Source organism: Odocoileus virginianus, chromosome 11 (assembly GCF_023699985.2).
Source record: "Odocoileus virginianus isolate 20LAN1187 ecotype Illinois chromosome 11, Ovbor_1.2, whole genome shotgun sequence".
NCBI lineage: Eukaryota > Metazoa > Chordata > Mammalia > Artiodactyla > Cervidae > Odocoileus > Odocoileus virginianus.
This window is the reverse complement of record NC_069684.1, coordinates 38,597,179-38,610,921: the sequence shown is the minus strand read 5'-3', so window position 1 is coordinate 38,610,921 and position 13,743 is coordinate 38,597,179. Positions and strand designations below refer to the sequence as shown.

Here is a 13,743-nt window from a genome sequence, read left to right as displayed (position 1 = left end):
GTTTCCCCATCTGTTTGCCATGAAATGATGGGACCAGATGCCATAATCTTCATCTTTTGAATGTTGAGTTTTAAGCCAACTTTTTTACTCTCTTCTTTCACTTTCATCAAGAGGCTCTTTAGTTCCTCCTCATTTTCTGCCATTAGAGTGGTGTCATATGCATATCTGAGGGTATTAATATTTCAAAGTATAGCAAAGTAATTCAGTGTTATATATATGTATATACATATAAGAATATAGGTAATAATGTATATATACATATATAATGTTTTCATTACAGGTTATTATAAGATATTGAGTATCATTTCCTGTGCTATATAGTAGGTCCCTGTGGGTTATCTTTTTAAAAAATTTTTATTGGAGTATAGTTGATTTACAATGCTGTGTTATTTTCAGATGTATAGCCAAGTGAATCAGATATACATAAACACACATCCATTCTTTTTTCTAGATTCTTTTCCCATGTAGACCACTACTATTGAGTATATTTCCCTGTGCAGTATAGCAGGTTCTTATTAGTCATCTTCTTTATATATAGCAGTGTGTATATGTTAATCCCAGACTTCTAATTCATCACTCCTCCACCCACTTTCCCGTTTGGTAACCTTAGTTTGTTTTCAAAGTCTGTGAGTCTGTATTGTAAATAAGTTCATTTGTATCATTTTTTTCAGATTCCACATATAAGAGATATTATATGATACTTGTCTTTGTCTGATTTCACATAGCATGATAATCTCTAGGTCCATCCATGTAGATTTAGTCTTGAGTGAGACAGCAGATAGATGTTAAGAGAACCGAGTATCAGCAAAGCCTAGGTGATTATTACTGAAGGGGTGGAAAGCTGAAGAAGGAGAATTTAAGACAAAGCTAATAGAGCTAAAAGGAGTCAGTAGAATAAATTTAATTTCCTAATAAATCATGAGTTATTTTTAGCCTTCAGTGAAAATTCCTGAACAAATGTTTGGGCCAATGTTTCCTTTACTTTCATTTTTTTAAATAAACCTCTATTTTTATTATGAAAACAGAAGTGGAAAAATGAGGAGGAGGATGCATTAACAATGACTCTGGAAAAGGAACCACTGATATGCCAGCTGCCTAAAACTGTAGTATCACATCCGCAAAGCCTTTTGTGGGATATCCCAATCATTCCCACTCCATGTGAATAATGACGGAGAGTGAAGGATGAAAGGCTAACCTTTTCTAGGATAACGTTTGGATCTAGTGGTACTATATCCATCCACACTCTTCAAATTCTTTCTAATTCTTCAAAATACATAAAATACCAAGTCAGTATGCTCTCTCTACCTAGCTCGGAACAGGCAATCAGAAACTTGGTTTCAAATTTCAGTTCTGCTGGGTGCTGCCTGACTGGCCTTGGGTGATCTTGCACTCAGGTTTATGTTAGTGTGACTCTTCAGGCCTGAGGCACCTCATGTAGAATTTATGAACATATACTGTGTAAAATGGATTAAGAGTACATGCCTGTTTAGCATCAGATAGACCTGATTTTCAGCAGTTCCCTGTTGCTTAGAAGATATCTCACCTTGAGTATTTTATTAAGTCCCTCCAACTTCAGTTCCTTCATATGCTAAATTTATAGATATGAAAATGCATGTGATATAATTATGTAAATTACCAATGAAGGGGGGCTTCCCTGGTGACTCAGATGGTAAAGAATCTGCCTGCAATGCAGGAGACCTGGGTTCAATCCCTGAGTTGGGAAGATCCCCTGGAGGAGGGCAGGGCAACCCACTCCAGTATTCTTGGCCTGGAGAATCCCCATGCACAGAGGAGGCTGGCGGAAAACAGTCCATGAGGTTGCAAAGAGTCAGACATGACTGAGTGTCTAAGCACACACACCAGTGAAGGAAGTCACTGGTCATAATCTGTATATTTTGGAGAAGGCAGATTTCAAAAATCTTGAAACAAAGTTAGATGGAATGTAATGGAGTACAATTGGAAGAAGGACAGGGAGTGGATCGGGAAAGATAGGAAGCTATCAAAAAGACTTTCTTGACACTGCAGTAGCATATCAGATGAGTAAAGAAAGAAGGGCATATAGATGGATATATGTGACTATACAAATAGTCTTTCCAATGGGCTCAGACTTAACAGCGTACAAATAAAAGATGGCACTTAACCAAGACAGTTTAACATTTTTTTGACCATGCTGTGAGACCTGTGGGATCTTAGGTTCCCAAAAAGGGATCAAACCCAGGCCCATGGCAGTGAAAGCACTTAATCCTAACCACTGAGCCAGCAGGGAATTCTCCTTTTTTTTCTTTCAAGACAATTTTAAAACAGTGGTCCAAACCTCCCAGAATAGAGTCAGGAAAGCAGTAGCCTGGAATGAGCTAAAGTATATGGGAAAAAGAAAAAAAAAAATCTGAAACAAGAAAAAGACTGTGCTTTGGGGTTTTGTTTTTTTAAAGAAGACTAAGAAGAAAAGTATAAGAGCCTGACTTTGGGGAGATAAAAGTGTCATGATGAATTTTAGGGGAGAAACCTGAGTTTCTTAGGACCTCTTATGGAACATTTGTACCAAATGTTAATTAAGGAGATATAACCTCGTCTATGGAGATGTTGACAGTCCAGTAAGAAAGTAGGCATGCAAATAAATGTAAAGTGTAAAAGTAAATATATTTTTATTTATGTTAAAAATAAAATAAATGTAAAACATGTTAAAATAATTATATTAATAGAGGTGAGTACAAAACCCAGGTGAGATATAAACAAAAAAATCAATATCTGCCTGACCAGAGGAAGATTCCCAGAAAGAATGCCTTTTAGACTGAGGCATCTTTTCAGTTTTAAGAGGAAAGATTCAATGACAAACAGTGTTGCGGATTATTTGAAGGAACAGCTGTGAATTTAGACTGCTAAGAGAATTCTGGCTTTACTCCTTACCTTGGTTAAGATTGTGTGACCTTAACCAAGTTATTGAGCATCTCTGTTCTTCAGTTTCCTCATCTATAAAATGTGAGACTAAGAGGATATACTCGAAGAAATAGTAGTGAGCATTACAGGGAAAATGGTTGAAAGAATACCTGGCAGATGGTAAGTTCTCAATATTAGGAGCTGTTTTATAATTCTGCAAACTAGACCAAACTCAGTCACACCAAAGATTCCAAAATAGAATGCTTAAAAGACTCAACATTGAAAAAGAAATGGTGATATTTTTGGGACCAGGGTGGGTTCACTGATAACATGTTACTTAGGACCACCACACATTTCCTGTTTTGGCATATGTTTTTTGCTGACAAGGGAAAGAAGCTTTGTAGATCTAGGACACAGATTATACCAAGGAATTTTGCCATCCTTGTAAAAAAAAAAAAAAAAAGGTGGGAAAATGCAGACAGGGATACTGATTGATGTTCTCATTAGGCATATTCACAACTAAGTTTTGATTAAAGGACTTTACCAATTACCAGGAAAGGAGAATACACACAGAAGGCTTTGGTATACTCACGGAGGAGGAATTATGTGAGACACTGGGGAAACAAGAAAAGTATATTCCTATGTTCAAGGAGGTTATAGTAGATTAGAGAAAATAGATACCTATACAAATATTTTAACAGCATATATATACTATGTATATAATACTATAATATACAATGTGTCCATATATACTATACATATACTTTAATAACTGTATATACATACTTATATACACACTAAAATAACAAATATATATCCAGTACTATATTGTTTAGGGATTGTGGAAGGCAAAGAGATCCCAGTGAAGCAGATACTTGAACTCATTTTGAAGGCTGGTTTTTTGACCTCACTAAATGATTTTGAAGAAATACTTTAAGAATATTTTTTTAATTGAAGCATAGTTGATTTACAGCTTTGTGTTAGTTCTTTATGTATAGAAAAGTGATTATATATCCTTTTTCATATTCTTTTCCATTACGGTTCATTACAGGGTATTGAATATAGTTTCCTTTGCTATACAGTAGGACCTTGTTGTTGATCTATCTATCTATCTATCTATCTATTTATTTATTGCAGTTTGTATCCACTAATCCCAAACTACTAATTTATTCCTCCCCTTCTTTCCCCTTTGGTAACTGTAAGTTTGTTTTCTATGTCTGTGAGTCTATTTGTTTTGTAAATAAGTCCGTTTGTGTCATATTTTATATTCCCCATATAAGTGAGATAGTTGGTATGTGTCTCTTTCTGATTTACTTCATTTAGTAGGATAATCTCTAGGTCCATGTATGGTTCTGCAAATAGCATTATTTTTTATGGATGAGTAGTCCATTGTATTTATATACCACGTCTTTATTCTTTCATCTGTTGATGGAAGTTTAAGTGGTTTACATATTTTGGCCATTGTAAATATTGCTGCAGTGAACGTTTGGTGCATGTAGCTTTTCAAATTAGAGTTTTTCCCAGTTATATGCTCAGGAGAGGGATTGCTGGGTCATATGGCAGCCCTAGCTTTTTAAGGAACCTCCATACTGTTTTTCAGAGTGGCTATACCAATTTACATTCCCAAAAACAGCATAAAAGTGTTCTCTTTTCTCTACACCCTCTCCAACATTTGTTATTTGTAGACTTTTTAAAGATGGCAATTGTGAGGTGATACCTCATTGTAGTTTTGATTTGCATTTCTCTAATAGTTAGTGATGCTGAGCACGCTTTCATGTACTTGTTAGTTGTACAAATGTCTTCTTTGGAAAATACCTATTTAGGTCTTCTGCCCACTTTATGACTTTTTTTCATTGTTATTGAGTTGTATGAGCTGTGTGTATATTTTGGAAATTAAGCCCTTGTCATTCACATGGTTTGCAAACATTTTCTCCCAGACCATTTTGCCTTTTCATTTTGTTTATGGCTTCCTTTGCTACACAAATCTTATAAGTGTGACTAGGTCCCATTTATTTAGTTTTGCTTTTATTTCTATTTCCTTGGAAGATTGATCCAAGAAAACATTGCTATGATTTATGTCAGAGAATGTCCTATCTTCTCTTCTAGGAGTTTTATAGTGCCATGTCTTATACTTAAGTCTTAAAGCCATTTTGAGCTTATTTTTGTGTATGGTGTGAGGGTGTGTTCCAACTTCATTGGTTTACATGTAGCTGTCCAGCTTTCCCAACACCACTTCCCAACCCATAAGTGTATGGGTTTATTTCTGAGGTCTCTTCTGTTTCATTGATCTATATGTCAGTTTTTGTGCCAATACCATGATGTTTTGATTACTGTAGTTTTGAAGTATTGTCTGAAGTCTGGGATGGTTATCCTCCAGCTTTGTTCTTTTTCTTCAGGATTACTTTGGCAATTCTGGGTCTTTTATGTGTTGTTCACTCAGTTGTGTCCAACCTGCAATCCCATGGACTGTAGCCCACCAGACTCCTCTGTCCATGGGGTTCTCCAGGCAAGAATACTCGAGTGGGTTGCCACTTCCTTCTTCAAAGGATCTTCTTGACCCAGGGATTGAACCTGGGTCTCCTGCATTGCAGGCAGATTCTTTGCCATCTGAGGCACCAGGGAAGATCAGGGAAGGGTCTTATATGGTTCCATGTAAATTTTAGATTATTTGTTCTGGTTCTGTGAAAAATGTCATGGTTAATTTGATAGGGATCACATTAAATCTGTAGGTTGTTTGACTAATATTAATTCTTTTAATCCAAGAATATGGGATAGCTTTCCATTTCTTTGAGTCATCTTTAATTATCAGTGTTTTATAGTTCTCAGTGTATATGTCTTTTACCTCCTTGGTCAGGTTTATTCCTAGATTTTTAAATATAATTTTAAAAGGGATTTGTTTTACTTTCCCTTTCTGATATCTCATTGTTACTTTAAAGAAATGCAAAGATTTCTGCATGCTAATCTTATGTCCTGTTACCTTGCTGAATTTGTTATTTTTAGTTCTATACTTTTTGTGCAGAGCCTTTAGTGTTTTCCATATACAGTATCTTATCTGCATGTAATAACAATTTTACCTCTTCCCTTCTAAGTTGCATATATTTCTTGTCTGAGTGCTGTGGTTAGGATTTCCAATATTATGTTTACTAGAAGAACATCCTTCTCTTAATTGAGCATCCTTCTCTTGCTCCAGATTTTAGCTGGAAAGCTTGAAACACTTTGTTATTTAAACTGCCAAAATTTCAAGACACATTTGATTATACTAATGAAAACAATTCTGTCTATTTATTGCTAAACAAAACTGTTTAATATACTGACACAGTTGTTTCAGTTCGCACCAAAGTCATCTTTACAACCCTGTCTTCCTGTTCAAGATCCCTATTTTACTACTATTGCTTCTTTGTCTGAGCTCCTCCCCCTCTGATGCTGCTGCCGCTTACAGACCACTCCTCACCTAGGCTATCTCGGTAGCCTTGTAGGTGGTCTTGCTCTGCCTCTCAACCCATCCTTCACCATGGTACCTGGGCTACCGTCTCTGAAAATGTCCCATCAAGCCATAAACTTCTAAAATAAAAAACAAAAAGCCTGTAAATAGTAAAGCAAAGATTCCTTGAACTAACACTATAGCTATTTGGGATTTTATTTCCTTTGTGTTCCGTGTCAGTTCCCATCTCATATCTCCATCTATCACCTTCACTGAGCAGGGGCTCAAACACGCTCTCTTCCACACACCGTGCCTTTACTTACACTTCATCTCTGCTTAGAGACCTTCTATCCTTTAATCATATGAGAATTCAAAAATTTCCCCCTTCTCTCATTTGGCTAGAATGTGTTTTCCCTTATGCTTATTCATAGCACTTGTTTCATTGTATTGGATGATCTAATGGGGAAAAAAAAGCTTGACTAGGATTTGGATAATCTAGATTCTAATTCCTGAATATCTTCTTAACTTCACTGTGTCTCAGTTTCCCCATTTGTAAATGACAGATAGGGCATTGATTATCTTTGTATAAGATATCTTTTAGCTCTATAGCTCCTCAGAATTATAGATTTGTGATTTGAATCCATCTACCCCTTATTAGGTGTAGTTTCTTAAATCACAATGTCTTATAAATCTTCACATTGATTGTAGCACCTGACTGCATTTTGTACCTAAAAAAACCTTGACATATATTAGTGGAATAAATGAGTGAATTAGTGAATGAATAATTAGACATTTATATAATACAAATTGAGTCACTATTATGTTAGTAATTTAAATAAGATGTATTTAAATAAAGTATACTCTCCATTTGACTATGTTTATAGAGAAGATCTAAGATCACAGGCTTGTCTAACTCAATGAAACTATGAGCCATGTCATGTAGAGCCACCCAACATGGATGGGTCATGGTGGAGAATTCTGACAAAATGTGGTCCCCTGGAGAAGGGAATGACAAACCACTTCAGTATTCTTGCCTTGAGAACCCCATGAAGAATATGAAAAGGCAAAAAGATTGGACAATGAAAGATGAACTCCCCAAGTTGGTAGGTGCCCAATAACCCTGGGAGAAGAGTGGAGAAATAACTCCAGAAAGAATGAAGAGACAGAGCCAAAGCAAAAACAACACCCAGTTGTGGGTGTGACTGGTGATGGAAGTATAGTCCAATACTGTAAAGAGCAATATTGCATAGGAACCTGGATTGTTAGGTCCGTGAATCAAGGCCATTTGTAAGTAGTCAAACAGGAGATGGCAAGAGTGAACATTGACATTTTATGAACAGTGAACTAAAATGGACTAGAATGGACGAATTTAACACAGATGACTATTATGTCTACTACTGTGGGCAAGAATCCCTTAGGAAATGGACTAGCCATGACAGTCAACGAAAGAGTCCAAATGCAGTACTTGGATGCAATCTCAAAAATGACAAAATGATCTCTGTTCATTTTCAAGGCAAACCATTCAATATCACAGAAATCCAAGTCTACAATCTGACCAGTAATGCTGGAGAAGCTGAAGTTGAATGATTCTATGAAGACCTACAAGAACTTCTAGAACTAATACACACAAAAAAGGTGTCCTTTTCATTATAGGGGACTGGAATGCAAAAGTAGGAAGTCAAGAGATACCTGAGTAACAGGCAAGTTTGGCCTTGGAGTACAGAATGAAGCAGGGCAAAGGCTAATAGAGTTTTGCCAAGAGAATGCACTGGTCATAGCAAACACCCTCTTCCAACAACACAAGAGAAGACTCTACATATGGGCTTCACCATATGGTCAACACCAAAATCAGATTGATTATAATTTTTGCAGCCAAAGATGGAGAAGCTCTATACAGGCAGCAAAAACAAGACCAGGAGCTGACTGTGGCTCAGATCATGAACTCCTTATTGCAAAATTCAGACTTAAATTGATGGAAATAGGGGAAATCACTAGACCATTCAGGTAGGAACAAAATCAAATCCCTTACAATTATACAGTGACAGTGACAAATAGATTCAAGGGATTAGATCTGACAAAGTGCCTGATGAACTATGGACAGAGGTTCATGACATTATACAGGAGGCAGTGATAAAGACCATCTCCAAGAAAAAGAAATGCAAACAGGCAAATGTTTGCAGCAAATGTTTGTCTAAGGAGGCCTTACAAATAGCTGAGAAAAGAAGAGAAGCAAAAGGCAAAGGAGAAAAGGAAAGATATACCCATTTGAATGCAAAGTTCCAAAGAATAGCAAGGAGAGATAAGAAAGCCTTCCTCAGTGATCAATGCAAAGAAATAGAGGAAAACAATAGAATGGGAAAGACTAGAGATCTCTTCAAGAAAATTAGAGATGCCAAAGGAACATTTCATGCAAAGATGAGCACAATAAAGGACAGAAATGGTATAGACCTAACAGAAGCAGAAGATATTAAGAAGAGATGGCAAGAATACACAGAAGAACCATACAAAAAAGATCTTCATGGCCCAGGTAACCACGATGGTGTGATCACTCATCTAGAGCCAGATATCCTGAAATGCAGAGTCAAGTGGGCCTTAGGAAGCATCACTACAAAAAAAGTTAGTGAAATGATGAATTCCAGTTGAACTATTTCAAATCCTAAAAGATGCTGCTATGAAAGTGCTGCACTCGATATGCCAGCAAATCTGGAAAACGCAGCAGTGGCACAGGACTGGAAAAGGTCAATTTTTATTCCAATCCCAAAGAATGGCAATGCCAAAGAATGCTCAAACTACCACATAGTTGCACTCATCTCACACACTAGAAAAGTAATGCTCAAAATTCTCCAAGCCAGGCTTCAACAGTATATGAACCATGAACTTCCAGATGTTCAAACTGGATTTAGAAAAGACAGAGGAAACAGAAGTCAAATTGCCAACATCCGTTGGATCATCAAAAAAGTAAGAGAGTTTCAGAAAAACACCTACTTCTGTTTTATTGACTATGCAAAATCCTGTTACTGTGTGGATCACAACAAACTGTGGAAAATTCTGAAAGAGATGGGAATACCAGACCACCTTACCTGCCTCCTGAGAAACTTATATGCAGGTCAGGAAGCAATAGTTAGAACTGGACATGGAACAACAGACTGGTTCCAAATAGGAAAAGGAGTACAGCAAGGCTGTATATTGTCACCCTGCTTATTTAACTTATATGCAGACTACATCATGAGAAACACTGGGCTGGAGGAAGCACAAACTGGAATCAAGATTGCCAGGAGAAAGATCAATAACCTCTGATAGGCAGATGACACCACACTTATGGCAGAAAGTGAAGAAGAACTAAAGAGCCTCTTGATGAAAGTGAAAGAGGAGAGTGAAAAAATTGGCTTAAAACCCAACATTCAGAAAACTAAGATCATGGCATCCAGTTCCATCACTTCATGGCAAATAGATGGGGAAACAGCTGCAGACTATTTTTTTGGGGGGGTGGTGCTCCAAAGTCACTGCAGATGGTGACTGCAGCCATGAAATTAAAAGACACTTACTCCTTGGAAGAAAAGTTATGACCAACCTAGACAGCATATTAAAAAGAAGAGACATTACTTTGCCAACAAAGGTCCATTTAATCAAAGCTATGGTTTTTCCAGTAGTCATGTATGGATGTGAGAGTTGGACTATAAAGAAAGCTGAGTGCCAAAGAATTGATGCTTTTGAAATCTGTGGTGTTGGAGAAGACTCTTGAAAGTCCCTTGGACTGCAAGGAATTCCAACCAGTATTTCTTAAAGGAAATCAGTCCTGAAGATTCATTGGAAGGTCTGATGTTGAAGTTGCAACTCCAATACTTTTGCCACATGATGCAAACTGACTCATTTAAAAAGACCCTGATACTGAGAAAGATTTAAGGTGGGAGGAGAAGGGGACAACAGAGGATGAGATGGTTGGATTGCAATGCCAACTGAATGGACATGAGTTTGAGTCAACCCCGGGTCTTGGGATGGACAGGGAGGCCGGCATGCTGCAGTTCATAGGGTCACAAAGAGTCAGACATGACTGAAAGGCTGAACTGAAGAGTCATTTTTGGAGAAGATATACATTACTTTTTCTAATACATATATTTAATAAAAGCCAAAGCACAAGCTTACCTTTAAGAATGTGGTGAACACAATGAGGTACCATTACACGCCAGTCAGGATGGTTGTTATCCAAAAGTCTACAAGCAATAAATGCTGGAGAGGGTGTGGAGAAAAGGGAACCCTCTTACACTGTTGGTGGGAATGCAAACCAGTACAGCCACTATGGAGAACAGTGTGGAGATTCCTTAAAAAACTGGAAATAGAACTGCCATATGACCCAGCAATCCCACTCCTGGGCATACACACTGAGGAAACCAGATCTGAAAGAGACACGTGCACCCCAACGTTCATCGCAGCACTGTTTATAATAGCCAGGACACGGAAGCAACCTAGATGTCCATCAGCAGATGAATGGATAAGGAAGCTGTGGTACATATACACCATGGAATATTACTCAGCTATTAAAAAGAATTCATTTGAATCAGTTCTAATGAGATGGATGAAACTGGAGCCCATTATACAGAGTGAAGTAAGCCAGAAAGATAAAGACCAATACAGTATACTAACACATATATATGGAATTTAGAAAGATGGTAATGATAACCCTATATGCAAAACAGAAAAAGAGACACAGATGTACAGAATAGACTTTTGGACTCTGTGGGAGAAGGCGAGGGTGGGATGTTTCGAGAGAACAGCATCGAAACATGTATATTATCAAGGGTGAAACAGATCACCAGCCCAGGTTGGATGCAGGAGACAAGTGCTTGGGGCTGGTGCACTGGGAAGACCCAGAGGAATCGGGTGGAGAGGGAGGTCAGAGGGGGGATCGGGATGGGGAATACATGTAAATCCATGGCTGATTCATGTCAATGTATGACAAAAACCACTACAATATTGTAAAGTAATTAGCCTCCAACTAATAAAAATAAATGGAAAAAAATAAAAGAGAAACAAGTACCAAAAAAAAAGAATGTGGTGAAACATTACTATGGTAAAGGAAGCCAGTGTGCTCTAGGATATTGTTTCTTAGGGAAACAGGATAATGAAATGACTTTCATGATAGTGGTATGTGATAGTAGCCAACATTCATGGAGCACTTGTTATATATGTACTTAGAATTTTGCATGACTTATTTTACTTAAGTTTTTAAAAATGGATAAGAATGGATATTAGACTATTTTGAGAGGTTGTTTGCAACATATGTATCTTTTATCTTGCTAATCATTCTAACCAAGAGCTATGTACCATCTTTTTTGTTCATTCATTTCAATAGTTGTTGAGTTCTTTTAATGTTCCAAGAACAGTTTTAGGGGCTAGGTGCTGGAGATATAGCATTGAATGAATAAAATGCTTTTATCTTAGGGCTTACCTTTTTGGAGAGGAAAGAGAATAAGATAGATGTTAGATAAACAGGTTAAAATTTTAGGAATAAATCTAGCTCTTAAAATCAATGGCAGCCACCCTTCTAGTATCACTATGTATCATGAACATTTCATATATTAACTAATATTATAAAGTAAATTTATTTTTGATTCAGCAAATATTAAACTCCAACTATATATGACATATTGGATAAATGACAGTAAACAAACAAGAAACTGAGTCTCAGAAAGGACAGTAATTTGTCCAAGATCCAAGTAATTGGTAAATCGCAAAACTGGGATTTTGAAAAAAGTATGTGAAGCTAGTGAAATAATCTTGGTCCACAAACAAGTGCCATAGCAGAAAAGAAGTCAGATTCTTTTTGAAAGTAAAGATTCTTTTTGAAGCTAAAGATTCATTTTGGTAAACTTGAATTTGAGATATTATACCCACAATGTGAAACTGTCAAGTAGACAAGTGAATTTACAAGTCTGAAATAAAGGAGAACAACTTGTGCTAGAGATAAATATTTGAAGGCTGACAGCATACAGGTAGATAATGTAATATTGATTGTGGCAAAGCTCATATGCTATAGATTGCTGGCATTCAATTAGCAAAGTTGTCACTAGGTTATAAAAAGTGAAGATCTTGACCTTTTCTCAGATTCAGAGGATAGAAGTTCAGGTGATTTTGTGATGAGACATGGATTATGGTAAGCCTCATGGACAACAAATCTTAGGCGTTTTTTTGGTTTTACTTTTTAAATTGTATTTGTTTAGAAGCTTTGACTGTCTTTAAATACTTGGAGAAACATTCAGCTGAGATGCAAAGTTGTATGTCATAAAGCAGTGGTTCTTAAATGATAATGTACATAAGAAAAACCTATGGATCAAAGCTAGTTAAAAATTCGATTCCTAGGGCTCATTCCTAGAAACACTTATTCAGTGGAATATGAATGGGGACGAGGGATTTTTTTAAGCTTACTGGATAAATCTGATGTAAAGTTTATAGACCTCACTTTGAAAAATTCTGCTACTGCTCACTGAACAAATTGTTTTGTCTTAGTATTGTAAAGATAGCTGCTCTTGGTGCATCTGCCCAGCAATCATTAAACCAAATAGGAGTTTTTTCAGTTCTGGTGATGTGAGACAGGTAGGTTATTGACCCTTTACCCGTAGTGCAAGTTAATTAACAAGGTTCTTTTCTTTTCCTTAATTACTTTAACAGTGTTCCTAAGAACAGGTTGATAGTGAAGGACAGCATTTAAGAATAGTAGGTGATGAAATGGGAGACAGTAAATAAAGGGAACCTAAAGGCTTTGCCCACTGGAGTCTGTCATCCCAAGTACACGATAATGCTAAATTCACACCAACACTCAAATTTGTGATTTATTTGTTCATTCAGCAGACGGTAAGAACTATGACCAGGCACCATGGTGGACCGTGGACTCTAGTCACTGGATTCCTCTCAGAGACCACCCCATTGGATAAGAGGAACAGTCCAAAAGCAGGTAGGGAAGATTTCCATTCTGACACAAACTCATGAGTACACCACAGTCCAACTCTGTGTTGAGGCCCCGTGTGAACATCTCCGTTCCACCACCACCCACCACCCCCTGCGCATGATGGCGGTTGTTCAGTTGCTAAGCCATGTGCGATATCCCTGGACAATACCAAAGCTGGGTAGAAACAATAACCCTGGATGCTGAAATCTGAGATTTCCACGTGCAACTGAAGCAATGAGAAGGCTGGTTTAATCTAACGGGCGCTGTTTGTTGAATTTTCATTTTTCTATTGTCCAATACTTCCTGAATTCCTTGGAGCAGGTCCCATAAACCCTCAAGCCTGCTTCTCCAAGCAATGTAATGGGATTCACTAATACTACTGTATTTCAGAGTAGTAGCTCATCCAAAGTGTGTTGAACTCCTTATAGTTGTTAACTGCTAACAGAAATCAGATTAAGGTAAAATGAATGGAAGGGAGTCTGCATTTTACTATCTTGAGCAT

General features: G+C 37.2%; 1 long non-coding RNA gene across 1 annotated transcript in view; it reads left to right on the top strand.

Annotated features, from left to right (window-relative positions):
* Positions 1-13,743, top strand: part of LOC139037500 (uncharacterized) — a 152,413-nt gene that overhangs the window by 124,099 nt on the left and 14,571 nt on the right. Inside the window, exon 3 of the long non-coding RNA XR_011490363.1 lies at positions 13,142-13,247. This is a non-coding gene — a long non-coding RNA (uncharacterized lncRNA). The remainder of the gene's footprint in view (positions 1-13,141; positions 13,248-13,743) is intronic.